We start from the raw sequence: 26,843 nt of genomic DNA on the forward strand, positions 1-26,843 counted from the left end.
TATGGAAAAATAATGGCAAATAACCTATGTCACTAAGTTTTTTTATATTCTAGCTGAATGTTTTCCATTTAATTAACATCAAAATATTTTTTTAAAAATTGCATGCCTGCAATATATATTGTCCAGACATGTGAGTCATTTTTAATTGATCAATCTATATAGTCTATTTTCTAAAAATGTTGCAAAGACTATAACCTCCATAACCCTAGGAAATAGAATAATTTGTGAAGTGATGTGTAATTTCATTTAATGCATATGGTGTCTAGTGGGCCTATAAGGCCTTCTCTGACTAGGACAAGTCTTGTCATCTGTTGCTAATCATTTTTATTCTTACAGTTATTCTTAAGCTTTAAAGATGTTTTTGCAGAAGAGGAAGATGTTTTCTGTCAGGCCTCATGAAGTCTTGTCTTGTGTATTTTCAGTTTAGTGTTCAGCCAAAGACTGAGGTGGATTTCCCTGCAGGTTTGTGGAGCTTCTTCTCAGTGCAGCTTCCTCATCTATGTTACTCTACCTGGCAAATTCCACTGGTGCCTGCTGCTCTAAACTCTCTGTTTTATCCCTTCAGCTCTCTGTTTGGGCTCTTCTGCCCAGTGATTTGGATAATGGAAGTGATTTGGCAGAAAGCTCAGGTTAATGAGCAGAGCATCTTCTGTGTTTCCTTGTGTTGATGATCACATTACCTCTGCTTTCTGCTTGGAAACAAAGGCACATATATTTGTCCATCTTTTCTTTGTGTTTACAGTGAGAACTCAACACAAGATGCCTATCACTCTTTCATAATTCGTACTTATAACTGTCACTCTTTTTAGAACTTGAATATTTCTAGTTTGCTCACATGATCTCAAGTCCTCTCCTGTTTGTTAGCTGTCAGAAGGAGGACGTTTCACATCATGGCATTGACTGTGTTTCTTTGCCAGCCTTACTGGGGTAATGGCTGCATCCCTTGATAGATGCAGATGATCATGGGCCCAGAATTATATTTTTTTCTTTCTTGAAGATGTGAACGTTTTCTATGTAATGGATTGAATCTCCTTTCTGTTAAATTTACCAATTACTCCATTTACATTTTTGTGTACTATACTTTTTATTTTTAATAACAACCTCACCCACTTTTTCTCACCTGTGGAAAATAGCTTTCCATTGAGAAAACTACTTTCTTTGAATATAAGTATTTTATACCCTAGGTAAGGATTAATTAACATTTGTAAATAGTGCCCAATTTTTTTAAAAAATGCAACAACAACAAAAACCTTGGAAGAACTAATTCCTGATTGGTACTGTTTTTTCTGCTTGTAATTTCTTTTGAGCCTAGTGCTTGTGATTGCTAATTTCATCATAAACCAAATTCTCAACCTCTTTTTGGCTAGTGTAACAGGAAGTAAACTAATCAGGGACTCAGGGACTAGGGTTCCAAGCACAACTCTGCTCCAGACTAGCTATATAATATTTAGCAAATTACTTCACATATTTGTTCTATGTCCAAATCCTTAATGAACTAGATGCTCTCAAATGTCCCTTTCAATGCTAAATTCTACCTTAGCTCTTAAAGGCAACTGAAATGGCTGTCTTTTCCCAAGCTAGACTCTAAAAGAAATTATAATTATTAAAAATGGCCTTTTAGATAGTCAACAAAAGACAAAATGTGATAATAAGTACATAAATATTTCAAAAATATTTAAAGTGCTTTAGTACTATAATTTTTCTAATGTAGTCATTATTATTTGAGGGGGACAGAATATAGTCTTGTTAGTTTTTTAGGTTTCTATGTGATCTTATATATGGTAGATCTTGAAGTCTTTCTTATTTTTATATCTTCAGAAAGGGAGAATGAAGGCTGAAATCCCTTCATCTGTTAAAAAAGAAGTATACAGCTCTCCTCTTTTCAAAATGTAGCCTTTCCTGGGTATTTCATGGCCCATTTAACCCATTGCATCAGGATAGTAAGTGAGTTGATCGCATCTTGGGCCTACACTATGACTGATCCTTACACCATAGAAATCTGGCATTTGAGCATGGGTGTGTTGTACCTCCAACTTGTTTGGGTGAAGTTCTGTGCTTGGTTCCATAAATTAAAAAACTGCTGAGATAAGATAATCATACCAAAAAGGCTCAAGTTGCAGTGGAGGAGATTGATAGGGTTGTCAATAATTATAAAATCAAGTGGTTGGTGCACAAGAGACTAGAGAATCAAAGACAAGAAATCAAATTTAAGAAATCTGAATGGATTTTTCATTTTAAAATTGAAGTTTTCTTTTAGCACTGACTTCTTTCCAAATTCTTGTCTCACCATCTTTGCTCATGCTGCACCTTGTGACTAGAATGCTTTTTCTCTGTATCACTTGGTTGACTCTCTCCCATCATCCAATTTCAGCACAGATATCATTTTTAAGGACTTCCCTGTTACCTTATCCAAAAGTTGTTTCACCTGTATAACTTAATTTCCCTAATATTTTATTTTTAGTTACTTATCATTATCCAAGACTTACTGTGTCATTGTTTACTGTCAGTCTCACCAAATGATACAGACCTATTATGATCCCTATGATTTAGAATACGCCTGGTTCATAGCAGCCATTCAAAAAACATTTGTTGATTGAAGGAAAGCCTGATCGAATGAAGTAATCAGAGACTAAAATTCTCTCCTTCCATCTAGTTCCCTCACCTCCCCCCAGAAAAGTTGGGCTATTAGTATAAAAAATACCCTTAGTATTCCATGTTTATTAATTCAGAAAATATTTACTGAGTCAAGTTTTGTTCTAGGCAAAAGTTCATGATATATAATAAAGAATATTCTTCTCATCAAGAAAAACATTATTATTTGTTTATTCCTATAGGTGGTCAGTAAGCTTGAACTATATAAAAAAGTAGGTCTCAAAATGAATCATTTAAATGTAAGCATACACAATATAATGCAGTCGTGATTATAGCACTACTAACAGCGTGCTCTAGTGTGATGCATTATATAACCAGCAGACATACTCACTTCCTTCCTTCCTTGTTCCAGTACTTCCCTGCCTCTTGACTTGGGGATCAGTCACATAATACTTGTTCAGGCTGATGAAACATTAACAAACCTCACAAAAAGAGATTCTAAGTTTGTTCCATAGTTGGGCTTGTTCTCTTGTGCTTCTGCCATTACCACAACCAAATCTTCCTCAAATAGCTGCTGCTCCAGTACCCTCAAACCATATCCAGGTTGAATACATAAAGACCAAACCTGAGCCTGATACATAGTGAGGTCAGCTTGAAACAGAGCATCCCAAGAGAGCCAGCCTAGATCAGCCAAACCAATCCAACCTGCAGATATGGGAATGAGGATGAATGGTTACGGTATATTACACCACCGATTTCAGGGGTGGCTTGTTATAGGTCGTGAATAATACATGCACTTACCAGAATGTAAAAATCAGCCCGATGCAAGCTCCCAAGGTACTGTTAAAATCTGGCATTAAGACATTTAAATGTACATGTGGACCCTTGATCTTACACTGTTGGGTATATGGAAGTTATTTAGGAAAACATCGAATGAGCCTATGAGCTAGAAAGGAACAAGAAGGGGGTTTTTACAACATACTTATGCAAGAAAAGAAGCAGGTTCTGTCCTCACTAGTCATGTCTGTCTTGTAATTTACAGCTAGTTTAGCATGTTATGGAAGAGCTTTGAGTCGGCCTGTGATTTTTATCTTCTGTGTTAAGTCATATGTCTTTAGAAAAAGACTGGGAGAAAATTCTAACTCATATTTATTGAGCATTTGCTATGACAGGCACAGTTCCAGGAGCTCATCATTCATTTAGGACTCTGCCAAAACGTGAGATAGAAATATTATTCTCATTTAATAGATGAGAATTCTAAGGTACCAATCCTGTAAGTGATTTTTCCATGGTCACAGAGCTGGACTGTGGCATAGATGAAATATCCACCCAAGCAACATGGTGCCAGGATCTACATGCTTAACCACAATGCAGTGTTGGAATATTTCTGGCATATGATTCATATATTACTCACATATGATACAGAAACATCTGGCTTCTCATAACTGTTCCTTTCAAACATTCCAAATTGCTCAAAATTGATTTCAAATACTATAGTTCTGGCAACTTGAGTTTTGCTAAATGCAGGTATTCTGAGTATATCACCTGCATTGAGTATTTGTGGACTACCTGCTGAGGTGTCTTCTGTTCAGCACAATGTCAAAGATTAGCACAAAGGAGATGGGAAAGGAAATGTTGGTTTAAAAATACTAATAATAGTAAAAATGTGAATACACCAGTTTATTAATGAAGAAGAACAATGACATATTTGAAGTTATTTTTAAAAAGAAAAAGAAAAGTAGTCTGCAAAGCTGTTACTTTTCTTTAGTGAATAAGAACAGCTGTTTTTATTTACAAATGAACATATTAAAGAGAGTGCCTCTACATAATTGAGTGTTCTTTGTCCTGGACACTAAAGTAATAACTGGTGCTTTAGTATAACAGCAATACAAAGAGATATTTCTAAAATTGACTGCTGTGAATTTTAGGTTATGCAAACGCTGGAAATTTTAGCTTTAGCCAATCTGCTTTTTACTTAGTGGTAGCTAAGTCCATGGGAGCAAATAAAATATAAAATGAACAAGTCCTTGACCTGAATGCCTCACCCAAATGAGAACAAATTTAATATTCATGAGATTCCCTTCAGGTCACTCTCTTTTCCCCTTTGCATACAATTACAGGATTTTAAAGATTGAGAAGACCTTCATGTCATCTGGACAAGTGTCCACTTGAGTCTTGAATCTTCTCTGATGGAGGGATGTACCATATCTGGAATATGTCCAATCTGATGCATTTACTTAGCTATCACACAACTAACATTGCCCCCAAACAAACTCTTGGCTTCTCCTTTCTTTTCTGTGTGTGTGTGTGTGTGTGTGTTTATTTTTTACACATTTATGATACCTTGCACAGACCTAGATCCACAGTAGATTTCCAATAAATGTTCATGAATGACATATACAGAAAAATCAGGTTGCAACTGCACCTGAAATTTGTGATTGCCTCAGAAAAGAATATCCACAATTATATTTATTGCCATTTACTTAGTATCTATTAAGTGCTGGGCACTATAGTAGGAGTTTTATGTAGCATGATCTCATTGGACTCCTCCTGCCTTGACTTTCCCCATTGTGAATGTCTCTGCCATCCACAAGTTGCTCGAGTCATAAATAAATAATCATTCTTGCCTTACCTCCTTCATTCTTCAAATCTAGTTGTTCACCAAGTCATTCTATCTCCAAATACCTTTTGGTGTCCCAGTTTTCCTATGTGACCACTTTCCTATGTGTCACAAAGTGAGTCCAGGCACTGTAGTCTGGCATCCACACTGATTCGACAGCTTCTGAATAAGTTCTCTGGTAGTGCTCTTGCACTTTTTTAATCTGTACTCCTAGGAAGTCAGAGTGGCTTTTTCCCTTTGATGTAAATCTGATCCTTTATTTTCTTCTGTAAAACACTTTTCCCTTCAATAGATTCATACGGTGATTAGAAATAGCCATAATCTTTGCCCCTGCATCTTCTGCTATCCTCATCTTTTCCCACAGTGCCTATCCATGTTGACCTTCTTTAATTGCTTTATATATTGATCCCATTCCCACTCTAGGTTGTTTAGGAATTAAATGGCATGATGCATGTAAAGCACTTAGAACTGTGCCCAGCAAATAGCATTTAATAGGTACATACTGTTTATTCTATGCACTCCTGTTTTAGAATCTGAGATCAGGGCTGTATCTGATTTGCTCAACAGTTCATAAAGACAACCTGAAAGATGTATTTTTTTTCATTTAATTTATTTTCTTTATGTTTTCAAATACATTTGTCTCTGCCTTCCCCCCACCACCTTCCCCTGCTCCCACCCTCTCCCTCCCTCAATCCTGTATTTTTTAAATAAATGTTGAATAAAATATATACTTAGAGAGTTCTAGCCTATACAGAATTATTGTTTGTATTGAGTTGATATTCATCTCCCATCTAAACGTTGGATCCTATTACAATTTTAGGACCTTCAAACTAAGTTATATTCTCTCATACAACTACAGCTATAGCTATTTTTATCTATCTTTCACAACTTAATCAACATTGAATTCATCATTGTCTCCTGTAAAAATATTGAATTTAAATCATTTTAGATGCTAAATTCTATAAATTGTAATCATTTAAAAAAGTCATGATTGCAATGTAAATATATGTTAACTAAACATGTAAAATTTCTTCCAAATTTTCCAAAGTTGTCTAGTCTAAGAAAACTCACTATACAAAAGTTACAAAATGGAAAGAGCTAAGTGAAGATCCACTTTTGTATTTAGCAAATGCTACTTTTCTTTAAAAGGGTTTTACTTTTAAGTAGCACATTACTGCAACATAGCATCTCTACTTGCTTATTTTTTTAATTTAATTCATTGATAAAATTTTAGGATTGTATCTATAAATTAATTCAGAGTACTCTTGTTTGATTAATTCAGTACATTCAAGTGTTTACATGAAGCGCTGGGATCTCTGTGAGGGTAAGTGTTTAGATGTTGCCAGCGTGTCGGCAGAGAAGTCACTTTCAGTTAGGTTTTCAATGTCCTGACTCAAAGGACTTCATGTTTAGACAGCAGGTAGGAGCAGAACAATTGGGAAGCTCTGTTTTTTGCAGTTTTTGCTGGAAGGGACTTGAAAATAGGTTTTAAAACACCTAACTCAACTGACATTAATGGTCTCTGCTGGTTACAAAAAAAAATCATAAAAATTCCTGACAGAATGTGCTGGTTTTGGAAAAAAAAAAAAAAAGCCTAAAACCTGATGATCTTTTGTATAGATTTTTAAGAAATAGTAAAGAAACTTAAAGGAAAACATTGTTATCCCTCTAGGGAAAACTATAATGAAAATCAAATATTTTAGTGATGTGTAAACACAAAATGAAATGATAAGATAAGCAATACTTCTTTATGTTTGATTAGTGTAGACAGGTAATACAATAATTTAACTGAGAAGAAAAAGAATACTGCTTCAGAGGTGTTGAGGGAAATTTTTGCTTACATAATCTAGATTATTGCTTTAATTTTGCTATAAAGCTATCAGCTGTTGACCAAGAAATAGATTTTTTTTATTATAATGGTTTATAAACTCTTTCTCAAATTTGGCTGGGGGCTGTATGAAACCAGCTCAGTGCAAACCCCTGGCTTATTCTACATTTTATTACTTTATTAAACAATTTGACATGAAATTATTTACCACATTTAAAGGATCTTAAGGTACACATACAAAATCATATTACCTAAATTAGCTCAACTCATAAACCAAACTATTTATGGCTACTTGTATAGGCTTTAATATTCTGACTCTATCCATCTTCTGAATGGCTACCGGCTATCTCTAAAATAGATTTTATGCTTTTTTTCTTCAAAATAATTACCCACTGTACCCAGCATAAAGTGTGAGCTTCCTAGCTCAACGTGACCACCCATGATAATGGTGACCTAGCCTCTGTTTGCAATATAGCTTTGGCCTCTCGGCTTTACAGCCTCTAGAGCCTCATTCTCCAGGAATGTGTTCCCTTGTGGAGCTTACGTACCCCTACAGTCCCCTGCATCTGGCTTGCATGACCCTCAATTTGTCTAACCGGACAACTCTTACTCCAAGACCTGCCTTAACAGTTACCTCCTCTCACTTACTTTCCATGGTAGGCAGAATAATATACACAAATAATAAAGATGACCATGTCTTAATCTCTAAAGACTGGGAGTGCATTATCTTACTTGCCAAAAGGGACTTCGCCAATGTGGTTAGATTGAAAATAGGGGAGATTATCCTGGACTCTCTGGGTGAGCTGATTAAGACTCCTTATAAGGGAAAGCAGGTGGCAGGGGAGTTAGAGGAGGCACAGCATTGGGATACGAGGTCACAGTGATGAGATTTCTGGCTCTGATAATAAAAGAGGGCCACATGCCAAGGAACTCAGACAGCCTGGAGAGTCTGGAAAAAAGAGAAATAGATGTATTCTTATTGTCTTCTTCTAGAAGGAATAGAGCAACCCTGTCAACACTTTGGTTTTATCTTAATAAGACCCCTTTTGGAGTTCTTATATCCATAACTGTATTGTGAATCATATAATATGCAAGTAATTTAATTTATATAATTAACATATAATTACATAACTATATACTAAATTTGTATTGTCTTAAACCACCAACTCTGTGATAATTTGTTAGAGCAGAAGTAAAAACTAATCCATATCTTAGCCCCTGGGAGTGGAGCTCTGATGTATAAACACATACAAATGTGGAATGTGGAAAAACACATAAAAACTTGGAATTGGCAATGGACAGAGGCTGGAAGAATTTTAAGGAGCATGATAGAAAAAGCCTAGATTGCCTTGAATAGAATGGTAGTAGAAATATGAGTATTAATGACTCTGCCAATAGAGACTCAGAAGAATGTGAGGGGGAACCTGATAGAGGAAACTTGTCATCTGTCTTAGACTTAGAGGTTACCTAAGTTATCGTGAGCAGTCAGTGGAAATAAGAATATTAAAGGCACTGCTGGGGAAGGCTTAAATGGAAATGCAGAGCATGTTATTGGAAAGTGAAAGAGAGAGAGTTCTTATTATACAGTGCAGGAAACTTAGCTAAATTGTGTCCTGCAGTTATATGAAAAGCAAACTTGTAAATTATAAACTTGGATATATAGCTGAGGAGATGTCCAAGCAAAGGGTTAAAGGTGCATCCTGGTTTCTTTCGGCTGCTTTCAGTAAAATGTGAGAGGAAGGAGATAAATTGAGGAAATAACTGTTGGGCAAAAATGAATGAGTTGAGAAATTCTGAACCTGTCTAGACTGTAAAAATGCTAAAATTTGGATTTTTGCTGTCAGGAAAGTGTGTGTCAGGAAAGAAAGCCACGGCTGTGGCTGGAAGGCCTTTTGTTAGTGCATCAGAAGGATCGGATCAAAGTACACTAGGCTTTTTGAGGTGATTCGATATTCTACGCATGTACCCTTCAACTGCCTCTGGAGAAGGCAAAATAGAATCAAGACTATCTAGGAAATATTTTTGGAGGAACCTTGTGTCTAGTGGGACAAATATCCTTGACATACACAAGAGACCTGCAGGGTTTCGGAGTATGTCTTACCAATAAGAAACACTGAGAGCTTTGACTACAAGGGACAAAGAGAGTATCAAGTAAACAAAAACTGTCAGATTCACAAAACATACAGGAAGAAAATAAGCTAATCAACTATTCAATTGCAAACAAGTGTTATAATTCATACAAAAGGAAGGATATCACTACGGACAGAGGGCCTTACACCAAAAGGCAAGGCCTGGACCATGGAAGACAATTTCCCACCCTTGAAGTGTATGTTGCTTGTCCAGCTAGATTCTGAAATTGCTTGGGATTGGTGACTCTATTTTTTCTTCCATTTTGTCTCTCTTTTGAATAGAAATATTTATATCTGGTATCCAATGCCTCTGGGAGCAGATAACTTGTTTCCTAATTTCACAGGTTCGCAGATAGAGAGGAGTTTAGCCCCAAGATGGATCTGGTCTTACTCATACCTGATATAGAGAATTTAAATGATGAAACTTGGGAATTTTGAGCTGATGAGATTTTGGACTTAAGTGGATGTTTTAATGGGTTGACACTTTTTGAGATGTGAAATGGAGTGAATACATTTTACCTGTGGATCGATGTGAATATTTAGGTCCCAGAAGGCAGACCGTGATAGCCAGGATGATGGCCCCTTAAAGATGTTCACATCTTATTGAAATGACATATATATTTAGTCCAATTTCTGCCATTATATTATGTTATTTATTTTATACTTTTAAAAGCCTTTCACTGGGTGTTTTACTTGCTTTGCTTCTTTAGTGTGCACATGCATTCATGGGCGTGCACATGTGGTTCTTCTGATACTTAGAAAAGTTTTCATTATTATTCTAGGAATTGATTTTATGTTTTACTTTCAAAATATACTTATTTTTCAATTATAACATTCTTACATAAAAGTGCACAAAATGTCACAGCTCCGTGAATTTTCACAAGTGGAAACACCCATTAATCATTGCCAAGGTAAGCAGATTGAATATTCCCAGCACCCACGATGTCTCTTTATATCCTCTCCTTGTTGCCACTGCACTTCATACCTACGATTTTGACTTTTATTTATTTATTTATTTATTATTTTATTTTAATTTATTTTTTCAAATACATTTGTCTCTGCATAACCCCCACCACTTTCCCTTGCCCCCTCCCTTCTTCCCTCCCTCAGCTCTTCCCCTTTGGTTTTGCCCATGAGTCCTTGCTATATGTTCCTTGACTTTCCCCTTCCCTTCCTTTTCCCCACCCCCCTCCCTCCTTCCCTCTTGTCTCTGTTGATTTCTTTTCCTTTCAGTGTTGCTGGTCTTATTTTCCTTGCATCTTTGTACTGTTGGTTAGGTTCCACTTATAGGTGAGATCATATGGTATTTGTCTTTCGCCCCCCTGGCTTATTTCGCTTAGCATAATGCTCTCCAGTTCCATCCATGCCGTCACGAAGTTTAGTAGTTCTTTTTTTCTTTCTGCTGCGTAGTAGTCTATTGTGTAAATGTACCATAACTTTTTGATCCAATCATCTACTGATGGGCATTTAGGTTGCTTCCAAGACTTGGCTATTGTAAATTGTGCTGCTATGAACATTGGGGTGCATAGGTTCTTTTGTATTGGCATTTTGGGATTCTTAGGGTATAGTCCCAGCAGGGGAATCACTGGATCAAAAGGCAGATCCATTTTCAGCTTTTTGAGGAAATTCCACACTGCTTTCCACAGTGGCTGCACCAGTCTGCATTCCCACCAACAGTGTACTAGGGTTCCCTTTTCTCCACAGCCTCGCCAGCACCTGTTGTTTGTTGATCTGTTTATGATGGCCATTCAACCATATGGGAAAATATATTCGCTAATGATACATCAGATAGAGGTTTGATCTCCAAGATATATAAAGAACTAACGATTTTGACTTTTAAAATGATAGATTATGTTTGCCTGTTTGGAACTGTATATAATTTAAATGATGTAGAAGTTACTCTTTTGTTTTTGGTCAACATTATATTTATGAAATTCATCTGTTTTATTGCATAGAATAATTTTCTTATTCCCATTGCTCTGTAGTATTCACTTGTATGGATATTAACACCATTTATCTATTTTACTTTGATCAGCATTTAGGTAGATTACAATCATTGACTATTGGAAACACTGATGCTGTAAACACTCTTGCTCATGTCTGTTGGTACACATAGGCACCTGTTATCAGCTGAGCGTAAACCTAGGAGTAAAATTTTTTTGCACAGTGTGGGGTTTTCAAGTATGGGGTTTTTTCTGTATATTTTACTGATAACTTTTACCAATTAATGTAAATATTATTTAAAGTTTCATCATGATTTTTCTCTACCTCCATTTATGTAGAAGTCTGTTTCTACTGTCCAAATATTTGGAGACAGATTAGTTAATTTTTAAAAATTTCTAATTTACAGTGCTCAGATAATGTAGACTATTCATTAATTTTTTGAAATGTGCTGACAATAGTGTTATTGACTAATCCATATTAATTTTTAAATTTTAATTATTTTAAAAGTTAATTCTATGTATTCCATACAGACATATTCCCTTTTGTTGAATATAAGACCCTACATGTGCTCATTAAATCAACCATGTTAATTGTGCTAAAATTTTCTAAATTCCTACCAAATTTTACTATCTTGACCTATTAATAGTTGTGAGATGCGTGCTAAACAAAAAAGAGAAATTCATACAGAGAAGGTAGATTTTTATTAACTTACTGTATATTTTAATGCTATGTTATTTGGTATATAAACTTAGAATTACTATATCTTCTAGGTATTCTGACTATTCTTGATCATGACTTACCACTGAAAGTAAATTATCTTACATTAATATAGCAACTTCTACTATGTTTTGGTTAGTATTTATTTGATCTCCTGTTTACTTTTAATGCTCATATTTTAGGTGATTCTACTAAAAATAAGATATACACTTTATGAGTTTTATTTGTTGTTTTTATCTAATTGAGGATCTGTTTTTTTTTAACATGGTGAATTTAGTTGGAATTACCAATATATTTGGAATTAATGCCATTATCTTACTTTGGGCTTGCTATTCAATCAATGTTTTCAATTTATTCTCTGCATCCTAATATCCTGCTTTCCATTGTTTAGGAGTTGATTTTTTAAAGATTATTTCATTTTGTTTGTGCCAATTTCCAAGAGTAGGATCTTTGAGCCCCTTTTTTTCAACCATTTCATATCACTTAGTTTTTGGAAGTTCGGATAGCATAGACATAGGTTTTTAAATCTAGTTTTAGAATAATTGTTTTTTAAAAGCAAAGTTTAATCCACTGTGGATTTAATATTAGCTTAATACTCTGGAGTGTGTGTATGTATGTTATTATGAGCTTATTGAAATAAAGTTTATTTTTTGATGAGTATTCAGAGTTCCATAGATTTTGAAAGTATTTTTAAACATTGGCTTCCAATGGCACTTCATTTGCATTCTTGGGGTTTTCAATAATCTTAGGCCAGTTTTTAAAAAATAATTTCTGTGCTTATGACTCTTGTATTGTATAGGTTATGTAAAATCAGACATCATACAAGCCTCGGTGACTTTCTTCTATGTTTTTTTAATCTTAATTCCTGGACTTACTTCAAGTCTCTTCAGTTTGGTGGGCAAACTTTCAGCCCCATGCTATTGGATTCTGTAGCCCATCAAGGCTCCTAGTTTTTATGCTAGGATGTCAGCTTCAACACCCTGACTTCATGGTTTATGAAACCATCTGTCACATCACAGATGGATATTAGAACCCATTTCCAATTCTCTAGGGTCTCCTTTATGGAGGCAAAGCTTATATGGGCTTCGGTTTCATTACTTCATGCTTATTGTTTAGATTTTATTCTTTTCACCATTTCTAGCTCCTGGAATTCCTTTTTTGTGTTTCGATGACATTCTATTCTGTATTTCTAGGTAATTGTAGTAAGAGTGATATTTGTATCAACTTGGTTGACCTCATTTTGAGACATTTAACAATTAAAAAAGAATTTCTTTTAATGAAAAAGATCAGGAGTAGTTTGAACAGTTAGGATGATATAAATTAGAGGGTAGAATAATTTGCATTGAGTTTGTTAAAAGAGTTCATTTATGGGGTTGCTAAACTATTGGCTTCACTTTTGAAAAGCCACAAATTGTTGTGCTTTGACCTTTTGTTTGAATAAGAAAAATAAATCATTTTAATAAAAATAAATGCAAAGACCATGACAGCTTGGTTGGCATCACAGAATATATTAGTAAGACAGCAGCACTGGAAAATTAGCTCTCTATATGTGGACTGCTACCTTTCCCACCTCTGTGGGCATCACATGCTCATTTCTTAGTCTTCTGTTCTCTCTTCCTCCATCTTTTTTTTTTTCTCCCTCTCTTCCACAAATGTTTACTGAGGACACAAAGCTACATTACCTGCAGCGCTGATGAGTTACTCTGGTTGCCTGTGGCCTCTCATCTGGAAGTTCCATTCTAATCATCCACTGATCCTAAAATGCAAGAAATTATCCAAACATAATTTCTGAGAATAACTCAACATATTCATAACTCATTCATTTTCTACTCTCATTTTATTTTATAAACCTCTCACTGAGTATTACTCATGATACCTATTTCCTTGTTTCCATGCATACTTAGATACCTTTTTCCCATGTGGCATTAAGTCACATGGATATATACTGTCTTCCTTCGAGGACTTTGCATAGGCCTCATTTCCAGTCCAGGGTCTCTAAGTGGAGCCCTCATTTCAACCCCTAGACTGCCTTAGAACCTGAGGTCTCTAAAAGATAACTGATAATGAAAATTTTAGTGATGAGGTAAAACCTGTTGTATAAGCTAACATTTAACTCCAGTGAAGTCAAAAGCTACAGCTCCAAATTCCATTCAAACCTTGAAGAATTATGTTCCAAATGGGACAGTTGTGACCTAGTCTTTGTAGAATCCTATAGCCAATAGCTTATTATAACACAAGATGATTTTGGAGTCATATTCAGTTCCCTCAGAACATGATTGTAAGATTTTTCTGAGTGGTGCTTGGGATATCTCTGCAACTTGATCAGTGAGGTATTTCTGGGCTCATAATTACACAGAAAATAGGGTATGCCACATGAGGTACAAGTAGTAGCTGTGACCTGCCCTGAGCTCTGATGGCCTCACTGATTCCACAGGGTCACTAAATCATCGATCTAGGTAATTACAATGAGACCCCCTTCTCATTAAAACATACGTTGTTTCTAAAAAAATTTTAGAAAAACTGAAAGCACTTAAAAATTTAAAGTATGTTAGAGAATATCAAATATATGGCAGACAGCTGAATACCAGAAAATTATCTATTCAAATGTATATTTTTTATTCTGATAAATGTAAATAAAGGTTCTGAGCCTACATTTCTGTGGCAAGTGGGTAATGTTCATCCACAGCTGCTTCTTCCTACCTCAGGGCCTTCGTATGAGCTGCCCAAAGTCCTCTTCCCTCTGATGTTCACGTGGTTCAATTCTTTATATAGCTCAGGTCTCAGATTAAGTGTTGTCTTTTCAGAGATGCTTCCCTGACCACCCAGGGCTCTCCCTGCCGCCTGATGTAAAATACGCTCCTCTTTAACCATATCACACAATTCTTTGTTAAACCATCTACTTAATCTGCATTGCCATATGATAATATTCTATTATTTGCCACTTTAATATCTCTTTTCCTCCCTCACTCTACAAATTTATATGCCTGCTAATATAAATTTATTGCATTAATATTGTGTATTTTACCTCGATGAGTACTGGATATTTTGTACTTCTTCTAGCTAGCTAGTAAAGTATTCTTTAGCTAGTTCTTGGAGGAGGTGAAGTTACTTAAAAATAATTTGGTCCTTTTGCATCTTGCTTTTAGCTTTGCGCGACAAGACCAGAGTCACACTGAGTCTAGGCCTAATTTTTCCTGACTATTGAGACAAGACTCCTCTCAGGAGTTTTCAGCCAGTTCCTTGAGAAACCTGAGCTTTTCCATCCTGAATTTTGGACATAGTTCCTCTTCTCAGCTCTCTTTGTCCTCCAGGCACTATTCCCTCATATCCTTGTGGTTGGTTGTTTCCCCAGCCTTAAGTAATTTCATCACAGACACGGGCTGTGTAATACTCCGCTGAATACTTTAGGGAGAAGCACTGTAGACTGTTCACTCTTTGTAGCTCTCCTCACTCCAGCATTTTGCCTTGTGAGCTCTGGCCAACATTGGTTTCCCTTGACTCCCAGCTCCATCCACTTGACTCAGTGAATCCACCGCCTTGTGCCTGAGTCATTTCTTCCCACTCTTCTTCCCGCTGTTGTGCCAAGATTTGAAAGCATCCAGGCAGTGAGCTCCAAAAATTGTAGGGATTACTTGACAGAGATCACTGTCCTTCACTGCCTGATGTAAAATGTCTTGAGAGCCATTGCTTCACATATTTTATCCAGTGTTTTAGTTGCTTCACACTGAAGAGTAAATTTGGTACTTGTTAGTTTGTCTTAGCTGGAAGTGGAAATCCAACCTATAAATTTAAATGGGAGTAAGGACATTTCTGGTATTATTCATGAATGTATTCTCAGGAGCCAGCAGTGCTTGGCCCTAAGTAGGATATTGTTGAATAAATATGAAATGAAGGAATGCAAAAGATTAGAATCAGCTAATGTCGGAGTATCTAGATATGGAAAAAAATACAATAAAAATGTTATATGGTTAAAAAATGTACTTTAATTGAATTGCATGAAATATAAAATCAAAGTACCATACAGATAATGGTACTTTGTATTCATTTTCTTGCATTAATGGAATAATTTGATAATTCCCAGATACAACTCCATTACTTTATCTAGAAAAACTCAAAGCTAAGGGTCCTAAAGCATACATAAATACATATGTCTGATTCTAATGCCAAAGCTTTTAATTATTCTTCAAAAATCCAAATAACTGCATATAAATATGTTCTTTTTTTCAATAAATAATATCTGTTAGGCTATGAGTATTATTGTGAGTTTTTTGGTGGTGTTTTATAGTTTTTGATGTCTCTTATGTAATTATCCATTCTTGAGGGGAAAAAAGTAAAATGATCCAAATGTATAAATCATGTAACAATATCTTTCAGAAAGAATAAGTATTTTTTAAGTAATAGCTCTTAAATTTTTATTACAGATATTTTAGACTAAACAAAAATCATTTAAATCACCTTTAGCTCATTTAACTTGTCAGAAGTTCACAGTTAATCTCGAATTTCAGAGAAAGTGTCACAGCACTGTTACTGGCTAGTGTTATGCTGCTAAATGTTTAACAACTGACTCTCTGACAAAATAAAACAAACAGATGAATGAAGCCTGACCTGTAGTGTTTGCTCATTGTTATGGACTGAATTGTGTCCTCTCAAAAGATATGTTGAATTCCTAATCCCCACTACATCAGAATGTGGCCTTATTTGGAAATGGAATTGTGACAAGTATAGTTAAGATGAACTTAGCCTCGAGTAGGACAGGCTTTTAATCCAATATAACTGATGTCCTAGTTAGTAGAAAAGAGACACAGGCTCTGACACACACAGGGGAACACCTTGTGACAACAGAGGCAAGGACTGGACGGATGTGGCTGCAGCTGTGGAGTGTTGTGGACTGATGGCCACCGCCAAAAGCTCAGGGATTCTCCCCAGAGTCGCAGAGACAGCAGGGCCCTGCTGGTCGCCTGATTTCAGCCTCTCAGCCTCCAGAGCTATGTGAGAACAAAGGTCTGTTGTTTTAAGCCACCCAGATTGTGGAGCTTTGTTGTGGAATCTTATATACCCTTAAAGAAAATGCTCTCATTATAGCCATTTTCAACCTACCAACAGGAGGTGAAAGCACAGAGCTGGGAAAAGATGCTAGCAGGGGGCTCTTTCCAGCTGATACGAGCCACCTCCTGCATACACTGATGATCGTATTTTGCACAAACTTTTTAAAACAAATTAGTTCACAGAGTTTTTAATCCACTAATTCATTAATTAATCTAAAAACTATAATGAGCACCTACCATGAGACAAGAAGTATCTTAAATTCTGGGGTTGTATAAGTGAACAAAGAAGATAAGAACATTTCTGCTTCTGTGGACTATTCATTTTACTAAAAAGATATAGAAAATATATTTATATGGAATATCAGATAGTGATAAGTTTTAAATGGAAAAAAAGGGGAGTAGAGAAGAAGAACAGAGAGAAGGGACCGAATTTTAAACAGGAAAACCCCTCCTGAGAATGTGATATTTTAGCAGGTATAAAGGAAATAAAAGAATGAGCCATGTAAATGTCCAAGTGAAGGGAACTCCAGAATTCCAGGCACAGAGACTAGCCAGGGCGAAGACCCTAAGGCCAGGGTCTCCCTGGCTCGTTGGAGAACAGTGGGTTGCCCAGCGTGTCCGGAGCAGACAAAGGGTAGGAGCGGAGGGATGAGAGAGACAACGGAGGTCAGAGGGTGCAGGGCCCGTAAGGCTCCCTGGAGGGCGTTGGGAGAGGCATAAACACACTGGTGGGTTTTAAGCGGAGGAGCACCAGCATCTGATTTATGCTTTAATCAGAATCTCTCCAGCTCCTTATTGCATTCTTTTTCTAATGGGTCTCTTGCCTCCCTTCAATTGGTTCTTAACAATTATTTGGTATAAAGCAGCTTTTTCCTTGGATGACATAGGGACCTGAAAAATAAAGGTTCAACAGCAATAGAACAGCCAGGGATTTAAAACGAAGTGCAAAGAGTGATCATTTTGATCTGTAAAATTATGCACTAAGGAATGAAGCCACCACAGCCTTCCAGGAAAATAAAAGTCTTCTTGGGAGCCCTAGCTTCATTTATCATAAGCATTAAGATGCAGTTTCTGAAGGATCCCTTTTTTGAGCTGTTGTAATGGCATCATCTTTACCTTAACAATTTCTAAGTCACAAAAGCTAGAGAGATCTTCTAGAAGAGTGCCTCTCGTACTCGCTCTGCTTTTTCTTTTTCTTTTTTAAAAAATGTTTTCCAATCTAGTGTGGAGTTGTGCAATACTTTGGTAAAATACAATAAAGATAAATTACTAAGAAATCAAACAAAGGTAGTATAAGGACATGAAAAATACAAGCCCAAATTTGTATTACTAGATTCACCATAAAATCTCATTTCAGTAAAAATAATAAAAATAAAACAAAGGAGAAAATTACAGAATCTATACCCATTTTTCATTGAAAGTGTGTGTCTAGGTGATAGATAGAGAAAATTCCTATTATATGCATAAATTTTAGTCATTCTATAATTATAAATAAGTTATAAGTACAGCAGGCATTCCCTATGTTAAATGCCTGTATGTACACTTTGAATAAACAGCATGCATATGAATATTTACATATTGCGCTATGATAAGTGATCTTACTGAATTATTAATCTGGGTTTGATTAACAATGACATTTGCACAAGGTTATACATATGTAAACTGCTTCGTTATTTTGTTGTTATAACATTCCTCATAGAATAACCAACCTCACAGAAGTCTGTTGATGGAAATGAAAGCAGACATTTTATGACTATTTCAACAAGAGTGGGGTCTTCATTTAAAATTTTGAGCCCAAGTAAGGCAAGTGATGCTATATTTTCAAAAGTCATCTTCAATATTCTATCAGTAGCCAGTTGCAGTAATTTACCCTATGAGGTTTTAGTTCAATTTAAATTACCTTTTGATGAAATAAATGAATTCTGGATACATTAATTTTTTACATAAGAATTTTTTGAATGAATAATAAATTTAATAACATTACATATGTTATGGACGAATTATGCTCCCTACACCTAAATGCATATGTTGAAGTCCTAACCTCCAATGTAGCTGTCCGGACATAAGGCCTTTAGATAAGGTAGTTCAAGTTAAATAAAGTCATAAGTTGGGATCCTGATCCACTAGGATTAGTGTCCTTATAAGAAAAAAAGCAAGAGAGAGTTTGTTGTTTCTCTCTCTCTCCCCCTCTCTCTCTCTTTCTCTCTCTCCCTCTCCACCAAGAAAAGGGCATGTAAGGACACAGTCTTCAAGCCAGGAAGAGAACACTCACCAGAAACAATCAGTAGGAACCCCAGTCTTGGACATTCTCCAGAATGTGAGAAAAAAAGATTTCTGTTATTAAAACCACCAGTCTACAGTATTTTGCAATGGCATCCCAAGGAGACTAAAGCAATTCATAAAGTGTTTGCTGACAATACTTTGTAGATGATAATACCAAGATCTTGTTTTACTCATTAATGATTATTTGTAATTAAAATTGTGATGTAACTATTAAAAATGTGTTTTTTAGAGTTTCCAACTTTTAATTTTGTCCTTTGATACAGCTTCTACTTGAAGAAAAATTGAATTCTTTCTTTTCATGAAAATATAAAGATCATTAAATATATCTGACATATCAGTCAAAAGAGCAAGTCAAACATTCCTATTGATATGTTTACATGTTGGGACCAAGCTAATCTCCTATCCTGAAGAAACTGAGTGTGGTCTGTAGCACAATCACTCTTGGCCAAACCTCTCCCCTTAATACCAACAATAGATGTTTATGGTCAAGCTCCATATTAATCACTGGCTGTGTGGAGGGAAGAAAAATAAAAAAAGAAGCCATGCAGTATTTACTGATTTCTTTGAAGTATATATTCCATCATGGATACTTTCAATCTACCAGTGTGAACTCACTGAGCACAGAATTCTGAAAAAATGCTAGCCATCAGTTCTGATGAGTCAATGAGTGCTACCTCCCGTATGCTGTTTCTTACATAATTCAAAGTTTGTATGGTGTCACTAAGCATTGTTAACTTCAGCTGACTTTTATTTTTAAATCAAGACATTCTCAGTAAAGGAAACATCACATTGATTTACAGTCTTTCATAAACTACTTAACTTAGGTAACTATTCCAGGACATTTTCTTGATGTTGGCAGTTGTGACAGCGGAACATAGCCTTATGTCAACCACATTTGTTGATATGATCCTCTATAATTTTATAAAATTTAGGGCTAATTATGTTTCTCAGCAATGAAGCTAAAATATTTAAGTTAGAGCAGGGATTTGGTCCTTCAAATCTTCATCGTTTTCAAATTACACATTTACTACTAGAAGTATCACATTAGCAATATCTTCACATTCATCAAGTTACAGTGAAAAAATGCTTTGCCAGCTTTATTTATTCAGTGAGTTGGCTTGACATATTATTAGGCAGCTTTGGAAACCATTGAGCTGTGATGGCATCAGAAAGAAATGCTTGACTCCACCTTTTTTACCAGTCACTGAACATTTCTAAGATAATATCTTTGATGCAATCATTCACTATTGTCTCAGCAACTTTATGTGTACCTGAGTCTCAGAAACCCAAAATGCCACTTCATGTAAAATTCATGAAACACTAATATCTATATGTAGAATATTCAACATATGCTTCTATCAGATTTTTAATTCAATGCTTTTTCCAAACAATTATTTAAATTATTTAAATTTAATCTTTTATTCTTTGTATAAATAATTAATAAATGTTGACAATTTCATGAATTCATTAGCTGAAGTGGCTCCACAAATAATACATTATGGTCTTTAGCATCATAATGTCCTTACCATTAATTAGGAATAAATAACAAATTCAGTATATGAGCTGATACATTTTTAGGTAAATTTCATAGCCCTCATTTCTATGAAATTACTTTCATTTTTGCATTTGAATACTACTATTGCCATATTCAACATACTTGGTTTTTTTCTTGCAAAAAAATAAAATGTCTGGTGAAGCTAGTGTGGCCATATGTTAATTTGAACAGAGTAAAAAATGAAAATTTTATTCTTCCAATTTAGAATGTAATCTTATGTCAAATTATAAAATAGGCTTGATTAAAGTAATTGTAAAAACAAATTTATAAAAATAACTGTGCATATAGTGTCAGATATTTAGATGCTTTTGGATTAAACTTGGCAAAGTAATGAAAAAATATCACATATTGTAACATAGCTTTAGTGCATTTGACATACACACAGTTTTTACCCACAGGCAATTCACCATCTGAATTTAAAAACCAAGTGCTTATACCCTATATAATGATGTGAGTTTACCAATCATGTTCTTAGACTTTACAACACCATCTACCTTCTATAGATTTTTCTAAATGCCTATTCTAAGTCTCTGAATACTTACTATCTCATTGACTGGTAACAAGTAGTTCATGAGCTGGCACCAATCACTGGACCACAAGTAACACTTTTGTAGAGGAACCTTTCCCAAATGTATATATAGCTCAGTTCATTAGTTGGATCATGACGAGGTTGATAATAAAGTACATTTAACATCTAGTAAGACTTAATAATGTGCTAGATATTGCGCTAAGTTTTTTACATGAACTCTCTGATTTAATTCTCACGCAACGCTAAGAGGTTCATACCATTTCCATCCACATTTTATAGGAGAAGAAACTGAGGCTTAGAAAGTTTAAGTGACTATTTTTTTGTCTTTTATTTATTTATATTTGTTTAAATTATTTTTTGAAAGTTAAATATTTTTATAATTTATGCTATTACGGTTGTCCCAATTTCCCCCCTCTCCTTCCATCCAGCCCACACAGTCGATGCCCACACCGTTGTCCATGTCCACGGGTCCTGCACGTATCTTCTTTGTTTAATCCCTTCACCTTCTTTCAGCCAGTCCCTACTTCCCGTCCTGTAGCTATTAGTCTGCTCCACATTTCTGTGCCTCTGATTCTATTTTGTACGTTAGTTTATTTTGTTCATTAGATTCCAGTTATAAGTGAGATCATATGCTCTGTGTCTTTCATTGACTGAATGTTTATTTCTCTTAGCATAATAGTCTCCAGCTCCATCCATGCTCTTGCAAAAAGTAAGAATTCCTTCTTTTTTACCTCTGGGTAGTATTCCATTGTGTAAATGTACCACAGCTTTTTTATCCACTCACCTACTGATGGGCACTTAGGCTTTTTCCAAATCTTGGCTGTTGTATAAATAAATAATGGACTATGAACATAGAGGTGCATTTGTTCTTTTGAATTGGTGTTCCTGGATTCTCTGGATATATTTCCAGAAGTAGAATCATTGGGTCTTATTTTATATTGTATCAGAAGGTTAGTTGAAAAAAACACAAAATAGGATGTCAGCTTGGTAGTAGAATTTGAAGGAAGAAAACGACCTTGAGGAGTTTCCCCTTCTCCGTGGTTTCACTTTCTCAGGTTTCCATTACCCAGTCAGCGCATTCTGAAATATTAAGTGGAAAACTTTAGAAATAAGCAATGCATCCAAACATTTGCATGGTTGTGTGCAATGTTTATCAGTATATACCGTTGTCCTACATTTCTGCTAAGAGAGGAGAATAGTCACAAGTTGGCAAATGACTGAAGGCTCAGGGTGCCAGAGATAAATCAGGGTGGGTAAGAGTGAGGAGCAGACACAAAAATAAGAATAAATGATCTCACCTTGATCTCTACCTGGAGTCTCAGCTCCTTGATAATTCCCTTCACTTTTTTCTCTTTTGCCTTAACACCTTCCCATTCCCTCCTCCACCTTGGTTACTTTTCTACCAAAACACCGTAGGGGTGGAAATAAAACTCTGTTTGAATTCTTATCCTACAAGTATTGCACAATCAAAAGTGAAGATGATCCCTCCTACTCTCTCTGCTTTCCAGTGGACTGAGTGATTTCTAAGTGCCTCTTCTAGGTAATTAAATAAACAGATCTACATTTTGTACCAGTTTTATATTCACGGTGGAATGGCAGCAACTAATTTTAAAATTAAATATAAACCAATTGTGACCACTGCCCCAATTCCTGGTTCATCAGCACCTCCACTGTGCCTTCATGTTACAATGTAATTAGCCGGTGCATGTGTATGCAGATAGGTCTATGTGTTCCCACAGTTTTTGTCTGAGAATTAATGAAGCAAAGAAACTTCACAAGAACACTCGAGGTATTTTTCTAGAATAATCTTTCTAAAACAAACCTAATTATATCATATCCCTGCTTGAAATTTGAGTAGTTTATCACTATCATAAAAATAAAATCCCAAACCCTTAACAAGGATGTTAAGATTCTAGCTCTCACCCATGCTTGTCCTAGTATCCAGTGCGTGGCACGCTGCAAGTTAAAGTGAATGCCTTGTGGTAGTTTGAAAGCTTTGCCCCTCTTTAGCTGGTCCCTCTTTCTTCTCCCTCTTTACCTGTGTAACTGCAATTCATCCTTTAAGCCTCATCGTAGATGTCACTTCTCCTTGGAGAGAATCTCCTTTGACGTGACCCCTTGCCTCTTCTCTGTGTTCCTGTAGCCTGTCTCCCTTACCCATTAGTCTCTGCAACTCTCTGTGGCCATTATGTATTCAGTGGCCAGACTTTCTCACCTCTGCAATTGCCTTGAGGACCGGGGCCTTGCCTACCCTTTTTAGCAATGCATACTCAGCAGTAAGCAAAATGCCTAACTCATACCAGATCTTAGTAAGGAAATGTTGAATGAATAAGGCCAGTCTGAGTTATTATTGAAAAAGCTGCCATTCCCTCTATACTATTTCCCACAACTGACATTGTTTAATTTAAATTACATTGTGCTACATTTCTTCACTCTTTGTAAATATAATTAGCATTGTAATTTATAGAATTTTCTGCTTGATTATGTTTTTGAAAGTATTGTTTTCATTATGCTTTTCTTTTTTTCCTAGTTATATGATAATCACTAGAATACTTTTAAAGAATTACAGTTTTATTATCAGGTACACACAATTACTTGAATTCATAACACAAATCAAATTGCTTTACTTCCTAGGTTGTAGTTATTTTAATTGAATGCAGATTTTTAAAACATTTTTGAACAATTTTTAAGTGAACACTGTTGTATTTCTTTTTTTAACTGTTGATTTGCTTATTAAATTATTTTAACTGATATGATACAAAAGTAACACTCATGCTCCTTCTGTCAAGATATAACTGGTATAATTAGAAATAATAAATATTTCCTGCTGCTCATTTATTAAGTAGAAGAAATATTATTATTCATGTTTAGACTGTGACATTTCACAGGCACTAGAACAACGATTTTGCGGGAAGGGAAGGACAGGCTTGTGAAGGAGTTGCTCCACATAAATGTTGAGGGCACAGGAAATAAAGATTCTCGTACTTTTGTGAGGAATATTTAGGACTGCAGCTTTCTGATCACCGTTCACCCTGTTCATCCACATCATGCAGTTTTATTTCCAGACCCCAGAAAGGAAAAGGAACTTGTGATGGGGAGCCAGATGGAGCAGCAGAAGCTGGGAGAGGCCATGAACGCGCCTCAGCACTGCCTGAGGCGGGTCAGCCCCCAGCACAGCAGGGTCCGCTCCACAGGCTTGGGGTGAGCGAGTGCCTGCAGGTCACCTCTGGCCAGGCGCAGTCTACAACCACAGTCACCAGCAACAACAACAGGAAAAACCCAGGCCAGATATCAGGCAAGCTGCTGGCTTTCTCTTTTCAAGTGGGCTTTGCAGGGAATTCACACACACACACACACACACACACACACACACACACACACACACACACACAAATCCTAGCAAAAAAAAAAAATCCCAGTACAGCTAAACAAAGAGAATCCTTCAAAATTCTCTGTAAATGCAATACGACAAGTGCTTGGTAGACAAAATAATTGAAAGGTATAAAATCCAGGAGTTGCTTTATGGATGTTTTTCAGTGCCTTTTTAGCTGTTAGCATTTCCTAACACCTTACCTGTGGGAGATTAATGATCTCACACACAACTTTAGCAACGAACGCTTCAAAATATATTCACCAAGTAATCCCAGTTGAATATTTACTCTATCACATCTGGTTCTCCTCAATTTTATGAACTGTTGGGTTTAACATCAACTCTAATTTTGGGAAGAAGGTCATCTACAGTGAGAGGGAGGGGCTTTGACCTGTGGCAAAGGGGATTTAGGGTTCCACTGTACTCAATCATATGACTTTTATAGTATCTGTATTCATAGATGAAGGTTTACTCCTATGATGTGCTTCTCTGTGTGGGTGGGAAAAAGGCAGGAAACCACACTTTCTCTTCTAGCATCATATATGATACTTGGTCTTATAAACGGAGATTGTTTTTTAAAAAATGAAATGCAAATAAACATTTTATAAGGCTCATTTCACTTTAAAATTGTGGGCTTCCTGTTTAGACTACACACACACACACACACACACACACACACACACACACTCACATCTCACATAATATTAAACCCTGGGGAGAAACACATTTCAGGCCTCAACTTTATGTCAAAAAGTAATCCTTTTCTTCAGGTTAGAAGTTATTTTGATTTTAAATCTATACTCCCAGGCAGAATTTCTTGAGGGTCTAACTGGTTTTATTTTTTACCCTTCTTTTCAGCATGACATGAACTGTATGTAGCTCAGGTCTTTGAATTGCTATAGCTGTAGTTATAACACGAATGTGAATAAAGCTAAATAATTAAACCAGTTTGAGCTTTTCTAAGCAGACTGAGCATATAGAAAGATAAATGAGTTAGTGTTTCTTTTTTTTCTTTGATCAATGTGATAGGCCATCCATAGTAAATGATGGTGATTAGAGAAGGACTTGCCAGAAAAATGCTCAAGTAATTTACGACCAGGGAGCAGAGCTGAATGGCCCCATTAAAAGAGGTTTACTGCACTTTGAGGACTTCCTGTAGCCCTTAGGCTAACAGTTCCTGGGTTAGGATTTATGCCTGTGCCCCATCTCCTGCCACTCTTCTCTCTCTGCTCCAGCTTCACTGCCTCTCCAAATTCCTCGAATGAGCTGTGCTCTTTCCTGTGTGTTAGATAGTCTACCAGGAACCTTCTTCTATACCAATCCCTCCCCTCTCTCCTCATTTCACTAATCCTTTGAATTTCAGATCAGACGTTGCTTTCTTAGGAAAGCTATTAATAAGTGCCCTTCTCCCACCCACACTCACATACACAATACACACCAGACTGTTAGGCTCTCAAGCCCTTCTCCCTCTAGTTTTGGTCACTTCTCCTTTATCTTCATAGCTTTTAAAATTCTTCTTTAGTGTTTGTTTTCCCCCACAAGCCTGTAACAGTAGGGGCAAAAGACAGCCTGTCCCATTCTCAATTGAATTCTGAGCATAGCAGAGCACCTCGCACATAGATGGAAGGAAGAAAGGAAGGAAGGAAGGACTTTTTCTTAGAACATTTACTTTCAAAAATTTTTCCAAGTCTTTTGCAAGTTTTATAACAGAGAATTTTCTCTCTCAGGGAACTGGGAGCCATCCCTATAAAATGGAATCACCAAAAATGATAGCAAACTCTACCCCCAGTTTCTGTGGGAAGGTGGGAGCCTAACTTACATAAGGGACAATTATCAAATACAGATATTGACCAAGTTCCCCTCAGTGTCCTCCAGCACATTCTCACTAGCTCATCCAAGCACTTAAAAACCCTCTCACCTTTTGTTCTTGAAGATTGGGTTTAGTCTTTGGCCTATTGGAATAGTCTTGAATAAAGTCTTCTTCGCCTGTTTAATTCTGTTCAATGCAATTTTTCTTTGACACCCTGTTGGGGAAGGGTCACAACCATTCACATGAGGGTTGGCCTGGCTTATACATACACTTGAATTAAACTGAGGCTACATCATTTGTGACAGATAAGAATGTTCTAGAAAGTGACCAAATAATAAAAATTCAACCCTACTGAATAAAATATCAGTGAACTCCCATTTAGTGAACAGGAAGATTATTTTATTTTTGAGAGTGAGATTGT

General features: G+C 36.0%; 1 protein-coding gene across 3 annotated transcripts in view; it reads left to right on the forward strand.

Annotated features, from left to right (window-relative positions):
* The window catches only part of GRM1 (glutamate metabotropic receptor 1), a 328,195-nt gene that overhangs the window by 216,059 nt on the left and 85,293 nt on the right, over nt 1-26,843 (forward strand). The window lies entirely within an intron of this gene.

Source organism: Pteronotus mesoamericanus, unplaced genomic scaffold (genome assembly GCF_021234165.1).
Source record: "Pteronotus mesoamericanus isolate MK-2021 breed Mesoamerican mustached bat unplaced genomic scaffold, CSHL_Meso_final contig_20, whole genome shotgun sequence".
NCBI classification, from domain to species: domain Eukaryota; kingdom Metazoa; phylum Chordata; class Mammalia; order Chiroptera; family Mormoopidae; genus Pteronotus; species Pteronotus mesoamericanus.